Source organism: Marmota monax, unplaced genomic scaffold (assembly GCF_021218885.2).
Source record: "Marmota monax isolate L192 unplaced genomic scaffold, Marmota_monax_Labrador192_F-V1.1 WCK01_AAM20220418_F8-fsc00328, whole genome shotgun sequence".
Classification (NCBI taxonomy): Eukaryota; Metazoa; Chordata; class Mammalia; order Rodentia; family Sciuridae; genus Marmota; species Marmota monax.
Window position 1 is genome coordinate 572851 of NW_026693470.1, and position 13377 is coordinate 586227.

The following is a 13377-nucleotide window of genomic DNA, read 5'->3' on the forward strand; positions in this document are numbered from 1 at the left end:
ACACATCCTGGTATTAACCACTTATCAGATCTATGATTTGCCAACATTTTCTCCCTTTCTGTGGACTGCTTTTTCACTCTGTTGTGTCCTTTCATACACAGAAGTTATACATTTTGATATAGTCTATTTATCTATTTTCTGATGTTGTTTGTGTTTTTTGACATTCAAATCCAACATAATGAAACTATTTTATTGTTTTAGGACTTACATTTAGATCTTGGATCCATTTTGAATTACTTTTTGTATATATATGAGGTAAGGGGATCCAACTTCATTCTTTTGTATGTGAATATTCACTTTTTCCAGTATCATTTGTTGACATACCATCCTTTCCCCCATTTTAGCACCTTTGTCAAAAATCAATTTATCATAGTTGTGCAGATTTACCTCTAAACTCTCAATTATATACTGTTAATCTACGTGTATATCTCAATGCCAGTTCCACAATATTTTGATTATCATTGCTTTGTGGTAAGTTTTTAAATCAGGAAGTGTGAGTCTTCCAGTCCCCCCCACCCCAAGATTGTTTTAGCTAGTTTGGGTCCTCCACATTTCCAGGTGAGTTTGACATATTCTTGTTCTCTCCCACAGTGACATTCTTGCTGGTTCAGCTTGGTCAAAAGAGCTCTTTGCTAAGGTCACAAGATTTCAGCTCTTTTTATTCATACTTACATGATTTCACATTCTGAAACATGGCACCTAACTATGCTACCCCTACCCCTGCCCAGCACATCAGAATCCTTGGTGTTCTTTCTAACTAGCATTTATTATTTGGAATGCCCTCAACATTTCAGAGCCATTCTAACATTGAACCTTAAAAGCAAAAGGTTCAATGTTCAATGTTTCCTCCAATGAAACTCGATTGGCTCTATGCAAATTTATCTATTGCTTCCCCAGGGACCAACTTGAAGTTGGTCTAATGCAAAAGGCAGCTTACAAAAATATATAGAGATAGAATCCTCATCACAATGCCTGGCTTTTGCAGGCATCTAGCTACTTTAAAGTTCCAATCCTGCTTTAAACACTTCTTGGAGGCTTAGCTAAAAATGCCTGTTTCAGTTCCACCTGGAAATCTGTCATAGGTACTTGCTGCTGCTGAAAATTTCTTGCTACAACTGAGGCTCTTGGTTTTTCCATGAGACTGGTCTTCTAAGTTTGACTTAGACTTCCACCTCTGGCACATGGTATTCTGTATTCAGTTGGTCTCAGGTATAAGTCATGCTTGCTCCCTCACTTCACTGACCACTCCTCAGGGCCCTTGCCCCATGGATATGTCAATCCTATGGCACCAGTTTTTGCAAAAATAAAAGTCTTCATTAAAGGTCAACCAACAAGGAGACAGGAGTTATGCTAAATCTGTTTACTATCCAGTTGATGGGTCTCATAATGTCTTGGGTATTAATTGGATGCAGGTGTGTCTTTTCCTTTTTATTTATTTATTTACGTGTGTGTGTGTGTGTGTGTGTGTGTGTAAGTGATGTTGGGAATGGAACTTAGAGCCTCATGTGTGCTAGTAGGCAAGAGCTACTACCAATGAGTTGCATCCCAGCCTGCTTTTACTATTTTAGTCATATAATTTCATAGTCAACACCCCTCACTTATTTTGCTTTTTACTTTTTGCAGTACTGAGAATCAAACCCAGAGCCTTACCCACACCAGGCAAGCACTTTAAAAATGAGGTACACCACAGCCCTCTCCTTGCTCTTGAATATAGTTTATGTAGCTCTTGGTCCTGAATCTAAGATTCTTTTAGTTTAAGACTTTTAGTTTCATCCATGTCATTCTTAGGTCAAACATTAAGGTCCTCCCCCAGAATACCATGTTCTGTAAAACATCTTACAGATCTTAGAAATGAGGAAGTTGGCTAGGCATATGGTGTGCATCTGTGGTCTCAAGTATTTGGGAGGCTGAGGCATGAGAATCACTTGAGACTAGGAGTTTGAGACCTGCCTGGGCAACATAGTGAGATCCTGTCTCAAAACAAAACAAAGCAAAACAAAAGAATATTTAGAAATGAGGAAGTTAAAAATTGCCTAGCAGTAGGGGAAAGAACTAAGCACCATTCTGATTTGGGCTTTTTAAAGGGAGTGCAGTGACTCATTGGAGCTAGAGAAGTGTAAAAATACAAAGGGTTGGTTAGTATAAAGAAGTCCAGGTTAGGGCTGGGGATATAGTTCACTTGGTAGAGTGTTTGCCTCATAAGCATAAGGCCCGGGGTTCAATCCCCAGCAACACACACACACACACACACACACACACACACAAAATCCAGGTTAACTGTGGTAATTATCAAAGTTAGGATTCTTGACTTCCTGTGGAGTCTTGGAGACTAAGGTTTCATTCTTTTGATAACATTCTTGGGAAAGGCTCCCAGTCCTTGAGAAATGCTTCAGAGTTTCAAGAGGTACATATTTACTACTATAATCCCTTTTAGCAAGTGCCCAGCAGGAGGTTGTGGCATACTGAGTTTTATCAGGCATCACTGAAGGCTGCTCTATGGTACCCAAAAGGCAGCTGTTGACCAAGTATAGAGACCACCAAAAGTGTTATTTTGCATAAAAAAATTCTTCAGAGTGACTGTCTTCAATTCTAAAAGTACACAAAACCTGCATCCATCTTAAGATCTGCTTCATCTTGATAGACAACAGTGAGTCCTGTCATCCCAGAGCAAGGTGCAGCTTTTCTTCTGTGTCCTTCAATAAAGAGGAACCTTAATAGCAGCTCATCCATACATGATTTGGTGAGCAGGCCAAAGGATATTTAGTCAGTGTTTGTTTTGAGCCCAGTTGTGTGCTAGAGGAAGGAGGGAGCTAGAGAATGGAGGAGAGTGGGCAGTAGGTATGGGTCCATCAGAGAACAGAACAGCTGCTTCTCCAGATCTTTTTCTAAGGACTGAGATTTCACAGAATCCTAGTGTTTAGTTGTAGACAACTACTATATCTGGATCTTGATTGCCCCCTAAGGCCCATGTATCCCCAGAGTGGCACTATTGGGAGGTGATGGATCCTTGAGGAGATGGGATCTTGTGAAATTTCCTTAGGTCCTTTATGATATCCTCTTGAAGGGGATTGTGGGACCCCAGTACCTTCCTCTTTCTCTCTTTTGCCTCCTGGCCATGGGATGAGTGGGTTTTCTCTACCACATACTCCCACCACGATGCACTGACTTTTCTCAAAGCTACCAGGCCAAATGATGTGAAACAGTGAGCCAAACAAACCTTTTTACTTATAAATTATCTCAGGTTATTTTGTAGTGATGGAAGGCTGACTAACCCAGAGGCTTTAAGGATTATCTCATCTATATTATCTCCACATGACTCTTCTCACACATATATACTTCCCTTTCAGAGGCCACAGACTTTTTGTTGAACCGAAACTGTGATCTTTGTTCTGTTGCCTAGACCACACTGACCAGGCCTACTTCAAGGGTAAGACTGAGTGCCATAAAAAGGAAATTAGACTCAGTCAAGGTAGTAACCAATATCTAAAGAGTGCTTATCAATGCCAAGCAGTGTGCTAGCATTTTAAATAGTCCATTGCTTTTTTTAGCAGAGGAAGGGTACTGGGGATTGAACTGGGTTTACTCAATCACTGAGCCACATCTTCAGCCCTAATTTGTGTTTTATTTAGAAATAGGGTCTCACTGAGTTGCTTAGTGCCTTGTTTTTTTTTGCTGAGGCTGGCTTTGAACTTGCAATCCTCCTGTCTCAGCCTCCAGAGCTGCTGGGATTACAGGCGTGTGCCACTGCATTGAGCTAGTCCATTGCTTTTAATTCGACAAAATCTTATCAATAACTTCAGTATTATTATTATCACTTTATAGCTGAAGCTGTTTTCACAGGTCCCCTGAAAAGTTATGAAGCTTATCTTCATCTCCAGGTCTATGTGATGGTGGCTAAGCATCCCAGCTTTCACTACCTCCGCAACCTGCCCTAAAAGCCATTATACTTCTCTTGAGTGAGGTGTCCAAAGTGAAGAGGAAAAGACCTGAGGATTCCCTTGCCTCCATCACAGTTTTGCCTAGGGCTTGATCTACAGTTGTAGCTGCTTCTGGATTTTCTGATTTACCAAATATTGAAAGGTAAGGTTAAAGATCAATTAATCTTTAATCTAGCTGGGAATGAGCAACTTCATAAACTTAGTGTTTCACAGCTCTTGGAAGCAGAGTCATCTTCACCCTGAAGTTCTACTGGGTCTGGGTGATAGGGGTATTTGTGATGAGATCTGTACTAATGCAATAAGGATTTTAAAAGTCCTGAGGGACACATCCAGATTGCTATTGCTCCATGAAAGTCTAAACTCTTGGCCTCATTTCCTGGAGATGTGTTACCTGCCCTTTCCTGAGAGGTGTTTTTTAATCCTTGTCTCTCTTATTTGTCTTATTTTCTTCCCTGCTATGTTTTTCTGCTATAACTCATCTTAATGTAAACTAAAATCTATTTTAATTTACATAATGAGTTAAGCTGTATATTTATTGTCATCAATATAAAAACAGGTAAGTAGGAAATTTTATATCTTTCTTGTAAACATAAGATTTCTTAAAGAAACCAGGTAGCAAGTAACTGATTTTTATTTTTCTTCCTGTGGTTTAATAACTCTTGATTTTAAAAAATGAAAGTTCTTTAGTCCTCTTTTAAGATGTAATTAGTCCTGAGTTGTTTTCTTCCTTTACTTCATACCTGAGAGAATTCAGAAGACCTAGGCAGAGACTATTAGAATCAGCTAATTAGTCATGATATTTGGAATAATTCTTAAATAGAATATCTGAAAACAAAACTTCTAGATGGCAGGAAAATATTAAATATTCAAACTTGAGGAGTCTAAAACTCCACTTGATAGTTAAGACAAAAAAATAGCCATTAGACAAATATTTAGGAACATGCCCTATCCAATTTTATTACTATCACTAATAGTTCTCCTATGATTTAGCTTCTGAATAGAATTAGCTAATATGAGTTTTTCCCCATTCAGAATTCAGTACTGAGTTCTTTTATTTTTGGAATAAAAAGCCAAGAACATTCAGACATATGTAAATTTTACATCTGAATATTTTGAAGTGTATCTTGTTTAAATTTTTATTTATTTTTATTATCTTGTTTTGCAATGTTGGGGATTGAAACAGTCCTCATGCATTGTATCATTTAAAAATTTTTCATTTTCATTTAAAATTTTATTGTGTTAAAAACACCTAACATGAGATCTACTCCTTAACAGATTTTTGAGTGTACAACTATAGACATAACACTGTAGAGCAGATTTCTGAACTTATTCATCTTGCATACATTTTAAATTTTATATCTGTTAATTAACAACTTCCCATTTCCTCTCCCTGTAAGCCCTGGCACCCGCTATTCTATTCTTTGCTTCTAGGAGTTTGACTATTTTAGATACCTCATGTAATTGAAATCATGCAGTTTGACTTTCTGTGGTGGGCTTATTACATTTAGCATAATGTTCTTGAAGTTCATCTATATTGTCACATATGGCAGGATTTCCTTCCTTTTAAGACTGAGTGATATGCCATTGTATGTATACACCATATTTTAAAAATCCATTCAGTCACCAATGGACATTTAGTTTGTTTCTACATCTTGGTTATCATGAACAGAGGCTGTAGTGAACATGGGAATGCTAATAAGTCTTTGAGATTCTGATTTCAATTCTTTTGGATAAACACCCAGAAGTCAGATTGTTGGATCATATGGTAGTTCTACTTTTAATTTTTTGAGGAACCTCCATTCTATTTTGTATAGCAGCTGTACCATATTTCAGTCCCATCGACAGTGTGCAAGGATTCCAGTTTATCCACATTCTTGCAAAGACTTGTCTTTTTAAAAAACTATACTAGTTATCTTAACTGGTATTCACCCATTTGTTAATTGAGTTATTTAATTGGGTTACTCAATAACTCCATTAATAAATAGAAACAATAAATGGGGCTGGGGTTGTGGCTCAGCGTAGAGCACTTGCCTGGTACGTGTGAGGCACTAGGTTCATCCTCAGCACCACATAAAAATAAATAAATAAAATAAATATTCAAACTTGAGGTCCATCCACAACTAAAAAATATTATTAAAAAGCAATGAATGGGTTCTTAGCTCATCTATTGATTGGGTTGTGGTTTTAATATTGAATTTCAGGAGTTCTATTTTGAAAATTGACTCCTTATCAGATCTATGAAAATATTTTTTCTCATTCTGTGGGTTGGCTTTTCACTGTATTGTCTATTTCTCTCTGCTTTTTAATTTGATGTAGTCCCACTTGTCTAGTTACACATTTTCCCCCTGTGTTTTGGGTATTATATACAAGATTATTGACATCATTGCCAATATCAATATCAGGAAGGTTTCCCCTATGTTTTCTTCTAGGAGTTTTAAAATGAAGCATGTAATCCATTTTGAGATGACTAATGTTTATGGTGTAAGATAAGAGTCTAATTTCACCATTTTGTATTGTTGTTTATTCAGTTTTCTTAACACCATTTGATGAAAAGATTATCCTTTTCCCATTATGTATTTATGTATTCCTGGCACCTTAGTTGAAGATCAGTTGACCATATACATATGAATTTATTTCTGGGTTCTTTGTTCTGTTCTGTTGGTCTCTTTTTATGGCAATATTTAATTACTGTATCCTTGTAACATATTTTGATACTAGGAATTGTGATAGCTCTAGTTTATTTTTCTCCAAGATTATCTTGGATATTTGAGGTCTTTTGTGTGTGAATTTTAGAATTTTTCTTTCTATTTCTGTAAAAAATGTCTTTGGAGGAGAAGATCCAAGATGGCTATCTAGAGGGAAGATGCATTCCTTGTCGCTCTGTGACTCGGTGTCCAAACAGAAGAAATACTGTTTCTCTGCAAGGCAGTGTTGCTGTCCATTGATCTCTTGCTGTTTACCCACCATTTGTCTGCTGTGATCACCCATTGTGTACCAGTATATAGCCTGCCTTTTGAACACAGATCCCTTGCTGACTGCTGCCTGTCATCTGCCATTTGCCTGCCTCTTGCCTGTCCATCGCCTGCCACCTGATGTCCACCGGTGGATCACCTGATGTTAGTCTGCAGACCACCCACAGACTGCCAGCAGATTGCCCCCTGCCTACTGTCCCCTACTTTCTGGAAGACCATTGTCACAGTACCCACAGGTTTGGTTACAAGCAGTCACCACCATCTTGGAACATCCACCAAGACCTGTTGGTTTGTTGCTGCACCGCCGCCATCTTGGGGCACGGCCACCTCAGTCTGGGAACACCAGCCAGAGCTTAGAAATATATTTTTGGGGTACCTGCAGCTCTGATTGCACCTGAGGTCTTTCTTCTAGGTGTGCTAGTGGCTACTATCTGGATGTCTCTTTGTAGGGTCGCTCCTTTGTGTAAGTGCATCCCTGGTGATCTCTCTGTAAGCTGAAACAGCATTGAGATCTTGGGACTGCAGTAAGGCAGAGCATGGAGAATCTGAAGCCCAGGTCTATCAGATTGAAGCTGGGCTTGTGTGGGCAAGTCTGGGTCTAGCAAGCCCATGGAACACCAGAGATTAGAGGCAATTCCCCAAAGGGAGCACAGGTTGGAGAAACTGGAAAAAACTGGGCTCTCTCCAGCTCAGTGAGTCCTAAAGTACATGAGGATGAAAGGGGTTGGCTACAAGTGGGAAGCCTGGAAAAGGGTATGAAAACATCTTGATATTGGCTCACCCACCCAACCAGTACAGCACCAACCAGACTGGAGCTTCCGTCAAACTTTAGACAACCCCACCTATCAGCAGAGAAGAGCAGCTGAGAACATTTTTTAAAGCCAATGGAAGTTATTGTTCAATTTTCCATTGAAGTATTCCTTTTTTTTTTCTCTTTTTCCCTCTCTCTCTACCATCTTTGAATCCAAATATTTTTCTTGCTTCAATTATTGAGAAAATGGTACATCTGAATAGTATATTACAGTTTTGTTGTATATCCTTATATTTTTACTTTTTTTCTTTTTTAAATCTGTATATATTTTTTCTGTCGCCTATCTCTCTCATTGGATTCTCTTTCTCAATTATCTCATACTAACAGCCAACCTCTATTAATTACTCCCTCGGTATTACTAAACATTTTTACTTCTATCTTCTCTCCTCCCTCATAAACACCACATCTTACACTACTTCTGTTCCCTCATTGTCCATCATGAGAAATGGTAGAACCTTTTAGCATACTTACTATATTATTGTAGACAATAACTGAATACATCATTTCTGGTTATTGTAACAAAACTGTAGATGCCTTAATGGGATCTATTTGGTTTAAAGGTATATATTGTTTGCATTTGGTGCTGTTAATATTGGTCTCTCCATTAAAGATAAGGTACTGGAAGCCTTCAGGGACACTGTAAGACTATAGGGCAGAAACTGTATTTCCTCAGATCCATACTGCTAGATGGGAAGACACACAAACAACACACACACACACACACACACAAAAAAAAAAAAAAAAAAAAACAGGAACAAAGCTCCTCAAACAAACCAAGATGTCTCAACAATAGAATTCATACACAACACAGTAGAAGAAATGACAGAAAAGGAGTTTAGAAGATACATAATTAGGCTGATCTTTGAAATAAGAATGGTATCAGAGAGAAAATACAGGGAGCAAAAGATAACTTCAATAAAGAGGCAGAGATTGTAAAAAGGAATCAAGCAGAAATCTTTGAAGTGAAGGAAACAAAAACCAAATTAAAAATTCAGTGGAAAGTATCACCAACAGACTAGACCACTTAGAAGACAGAACCTCAGGCAATGAAGACAAGATATATACTCTTGAAAATAAAGTCAACCATACAGAGAAGATGGTAAGAAACTATGAACAGAACTTCCAAGAAATATGGGGTAACATGAAAAGACCAAATCTAAGATTTATCAGAACAGATGAAGGCATGGAGATACAAACCAAAGGAATGCACAGTCTTTTCAAAGACATAATACCAGAAAATTTCCCAAATCTAAAGAATGAAATGGAAAATTAACTACAAGAGATTTAGAGGACCCCAAATGTATAAACTTACAGCAGACTCACACCAAGGAACAGTATACTGAGAATAACATACAGAATAAGGATAGAATTTTAAAGGCTGTGAGAAAAAAAATAAATTACATATAGGGGGAAACCAATTCAGATTTCAGCTGATTTCATAATTCAGACCCTCAATGCCCGGAAGTCCTGGAATATTATATATCAAGCTCTAAAAGAATATGGATGCCAACTGAGAATTTTATATCCAGCTAAATTAAGCTTCAGATTTGAAGATGAAATAGAAACCTTCCATGATAAACAAAAGTTAAAAGAATTCACCACTAGAAAGCCTGCACTACAAAACATTCTCGGCAAAATATTCCACAAGGAGGAAATTAAAAAAAAAAAAAATGAAAACCAACAAAGGGAGGAGCTATACTAAAGAAAAGGTCAATCTAAAGAGAAACTAAGTCAAGTCAAAAAAAGCAAAAATAAGCCAAAATGACCAGGAATACAAATCATATATCAATAATAACCCTGAATGTTAATGGCCTTAATTCATCCATCAAAAGATATAGATTGGCAGATTGGATTTTTAAAAAAAAGACCCAAAAATATGGTGTCTTCAAGAGACTAACTTCTTAGGAAAAGACACCCATATACTTGAAGGACACAGGAAAAACGTCATTCACATGGACTGTGTAAATAAGCCAGGGTTTCCATCCTCATATCAGACAAAGTGTACATCAAACCAAAGTTAGTCAGAAGGGATAAAGAAGGACATTTCATACTGCTTAAGGGAATCATACATCAACAGGACATACCAGTTATAAATATTTATGCCCCAAACAATGGAGCATCTATGTACATCAAACAAACCTGTCTCAATTTCAGGAATCTAATAGACCACAACACAATAATACTGGGTTACTGTAGCACACCCCTTTCACTACTGGATAGGTCTTCCAAACAAAAACTAAACAAAGAGACTATAGAACTAAATAATATAATCAATGATTTAGACTTGATGGACATATATAGAGTATTTCATCCATCATCAAGTGAATAAACCTTCTTCTCAGCAGCAGATGGATCCTTCTCTAAAACGGACCATATGTTATGTTACAAAGCAACTCTCAGCAAATACAAAAAAAAAAAAAATAGAGACACTACCCTGCATTCTATCAGATCATAACGGAATGAAATTAAAAATCAATGATAAAAATAGAAGCTACTCCAGCACCTGGAGACTAAATTATGCTATTGAATGAACAATGAATAACAGAAGACATCAGGGAAGAGATTAAAAAATTCTTAGAGGTAAATGAGAACACCAATGGGACACTATGAAGGCAGTGCCAAGAGGAAAGTTCATTTCATTGAGTTCATTCATTGAAAGAATAAAAAGTCAACAAATAAATGACTAATATTACATCTCAAAGCCCTAGAAAAAGAAGAAAAAGTCAACACCAAAAGTAGTAGAAGACAGGAAAGAATTAAAATCAGAGTTGAAATCAATGAAATGGAAACAAAAGAAACAATTGAAAAAATTGACAAAACTTAAAGTTGGTTCTTTGAAAAAACAAGTAAAATTGATAAATGCTTAGCCCTACCAACAAAAAGTAGTAGAGAGAAAACTCAAATTACTAAAATTCATGATGAAAAAGGAAATATCAAGACAGACACTATTGAAATATAGAAGATAATTAGAAAATATTTTGAAAATTTATACTCAAAAAAAAAAAAAAAAGAAAATCTCAAAGACTCAACAACTTTCTAGAGACATATGACCTACCCAAACTAAATCAGAAGGACATACACAATTTAAACAGATCAGTTTCAAGCAATGAAACAGAAGATGCCATCAAAAGCCTACCAAATAAGAAAAGCCCAGGACCAGATGGATTTTCAGTCCAGTTCTACAAGACTTTCAAGGAAAACTAATACCAAAACTCCTCAAATTATTCCATGAAATACAAAAGGAGGGAATCCTTCCAAACTCATTTTATGAGGCTAGTATCACTATGATCCCAAAACCAGACAAAGATATCTCAAGGAAAGGAAACTTCAGACCAATATCCCTGATGAACAGAGTTGCAAAAATTCTCAATAAAATTTTGGCAGATCATATTAAAAAACTTATTAAAAAGATAGTGCACCATGATTAAGTGGAGTTTATCCCAGGGATGCAAAGTGGGTTCAACATATGGAAATCAATAAATGTAATACATCACATCAACAGACTTAGTGACAAGAATCATGATTATTTCAATAGATGCAAAGAAAGCATTTGACAAAATATAGCACCTCTTCATGTTCAAAACACTAGAAAAACTGGGGATAGTAGGAATATACTTCAACATTGTAAAAGCTATCTATGCTAAGCCCAAGGCCAACATCATTCTAACTAGAGAAAAATTTAAAGCATTCCGTCTGAAAGCTGAACAAGATAGGGATTCCCCCTTTCACCACTTCTATTCAACATAGTCCTTGAAACTCTAGCCAGAACAATAAGACTGATGAAAGAAATTAAAGGGAAATAAATAGGAAAAGAAGAACTCAAACTATCTCTATTTGCCAGTGACATGATTCTATATTTAGAGAATCCAAAAAATTCCTCCAGAAAACTTCTAGAACTAATAAATGAATTCAGCAAAGTAGGAGAATATAAATCAATACCCATAAATAAAATTCATTTCTATGCATAAGGGATAAATCCATTGAAAGAGAAATTAAGAAAACTACCCCATTCACAATAGCCTCAAAAAATACTTGGGAATCAATTTAACAAAAGAAGTGAAAGACCTCTACAATGAAAACTACAGAAGATTAAAGAAAGAAATTGAAGAAGACCTTAGAAAATGGAAAGATCTCCCATGCTCTTGGATAGGTAGAATTAATGGTCACACTAATGGCAAAATGGCCATGCTACCAAAACTGTTATACAGATTTCATGCAATTCCAATTAAAATCCCAACAACATTCTTCATAGAAATAGAAAAAGTAATTATAAAATACATTTAGAAAAATAAGAGACCCAGAATAGCCAAAGCAATCTTTAGCAAGAAAAGTGAAGCAGGGGGCGTCACAATATCCTAAACTATACTACAGAATAATGGTAACAAAAACAGCATGCTATTGGCACCAAAATAGACATATAGACCAATGGCACAAAATAGAAGACACAGAGAGACAAACCCACAAAATATAGTCATCTTACATTAGACAAAGGTGCCAAGAATACACATTGGAGAAAAAAGATAGCCTATTCAACAAATGGTTGGATATTGGTTCTTTGATTTGGGTTTGTTATTTTGTCCTATTTGTGTTTTTAATTTGGATTTGTTGTTTTGGTCTGTTTTTTTTTTTTTTTTTTTTAGCTAGCATCCTTAGGTGGTGTTCCTGCTTAGGATATATAGCCAGAGTAGTGAGACTAGTGTAATGTTTCAAGGGCCCAGCTCCTGCAAGAAGGCAGTCTTGAGGGTCCAGTATGAGGTCCTGAGAGATATTGGCCATGGTGGGTTTGGCCAGATAAAACTAGCCCATCATTGGCCCATGGGGGCAGAGATGGCAGTGAAAGTCTTGCCAAAGACAGTGCAGAACCTCCCAATCCTCTCTGAAACAGATATGATGAGGAGCCTGGAGCATCCCAATGTGATTCAGTTATTTCAGGTTGTTGACACCCACAGAAATATCTATATGGTGATGGAGCATGCGGGTGGGGGACAGTTACTGGACCATGTCCCACAGCATGACATGCAGGAGAAAGAGGCCCGCAGACTTTTCCAGCAGATAGTATGTGCCATGGGCTACTGCCATGACAAGGGCATCATGCACCAAGACCTGAAGCCAGAGAACATCATGCTGGATGCCAGAGGCCACATCAAACTTATTCACTTTGGCTTCAGCACCACAGTCATGCCTGGGCAGAAACTGCACAAGTTCTGGGGCACTCTCCCTCACTTTGCCCCTGAAATTATCCTGAGGCAAGCATATGAAGGGCACTCAGTGGACATCTGGAGCCTGGTTTCATTCTGTATTTTATGTTGACAGGGAGGTGCCCATTTATGGGACCTACCACTAAGGAGGTGCTGAGGCAGATCGTGCTTGGAACCTACCACATCCCTCCCTGTGTTTCTGTAGTAGCACAAATACTCACCTGCCAAATACTGACCCTGGACCCCAGGAAGCGGCCCACAGCCAAGCAGATCCTTCAGCACCCATGGCTGACACAGAGTGAGCAGTATTTACCTCATGATTATGGTAAGGCCCTCCCCAAAACCCAGACCCCAAAAAACTGACAGTAATGTTTGATATGGATTATGATCTACACAATACCTGTGTGTCTGGCCAAGAGAAAGTTCAATGAAGCCATGGCTATCTACCTTATACTAGA

General features: G+C 37.5%; 1 long non-coding RNA gene across 1 annotated transcript in view; it reads left to right on the forward strand.

The window, feature by feature from the left end:
* Positions 1-3038: 3038 nt before the first annotated feature.
* Positions 3039-13377, forward strand: part of LOC124101681 (uncharacterized) — a 57078-nt gene continuing 46739 nt past the window's right edge. Inside the window, exons 1-2 of the long non-coding RNA XR_009228055.1 lie at positions 3039-3427; positions 3879-4080. This is a non-coding gene — a long non-coding RNA (uncharacterized LOC124101681). The remainder of the gene's footprint in view (positions 3428-3878; positions 4081-13377) is intronic.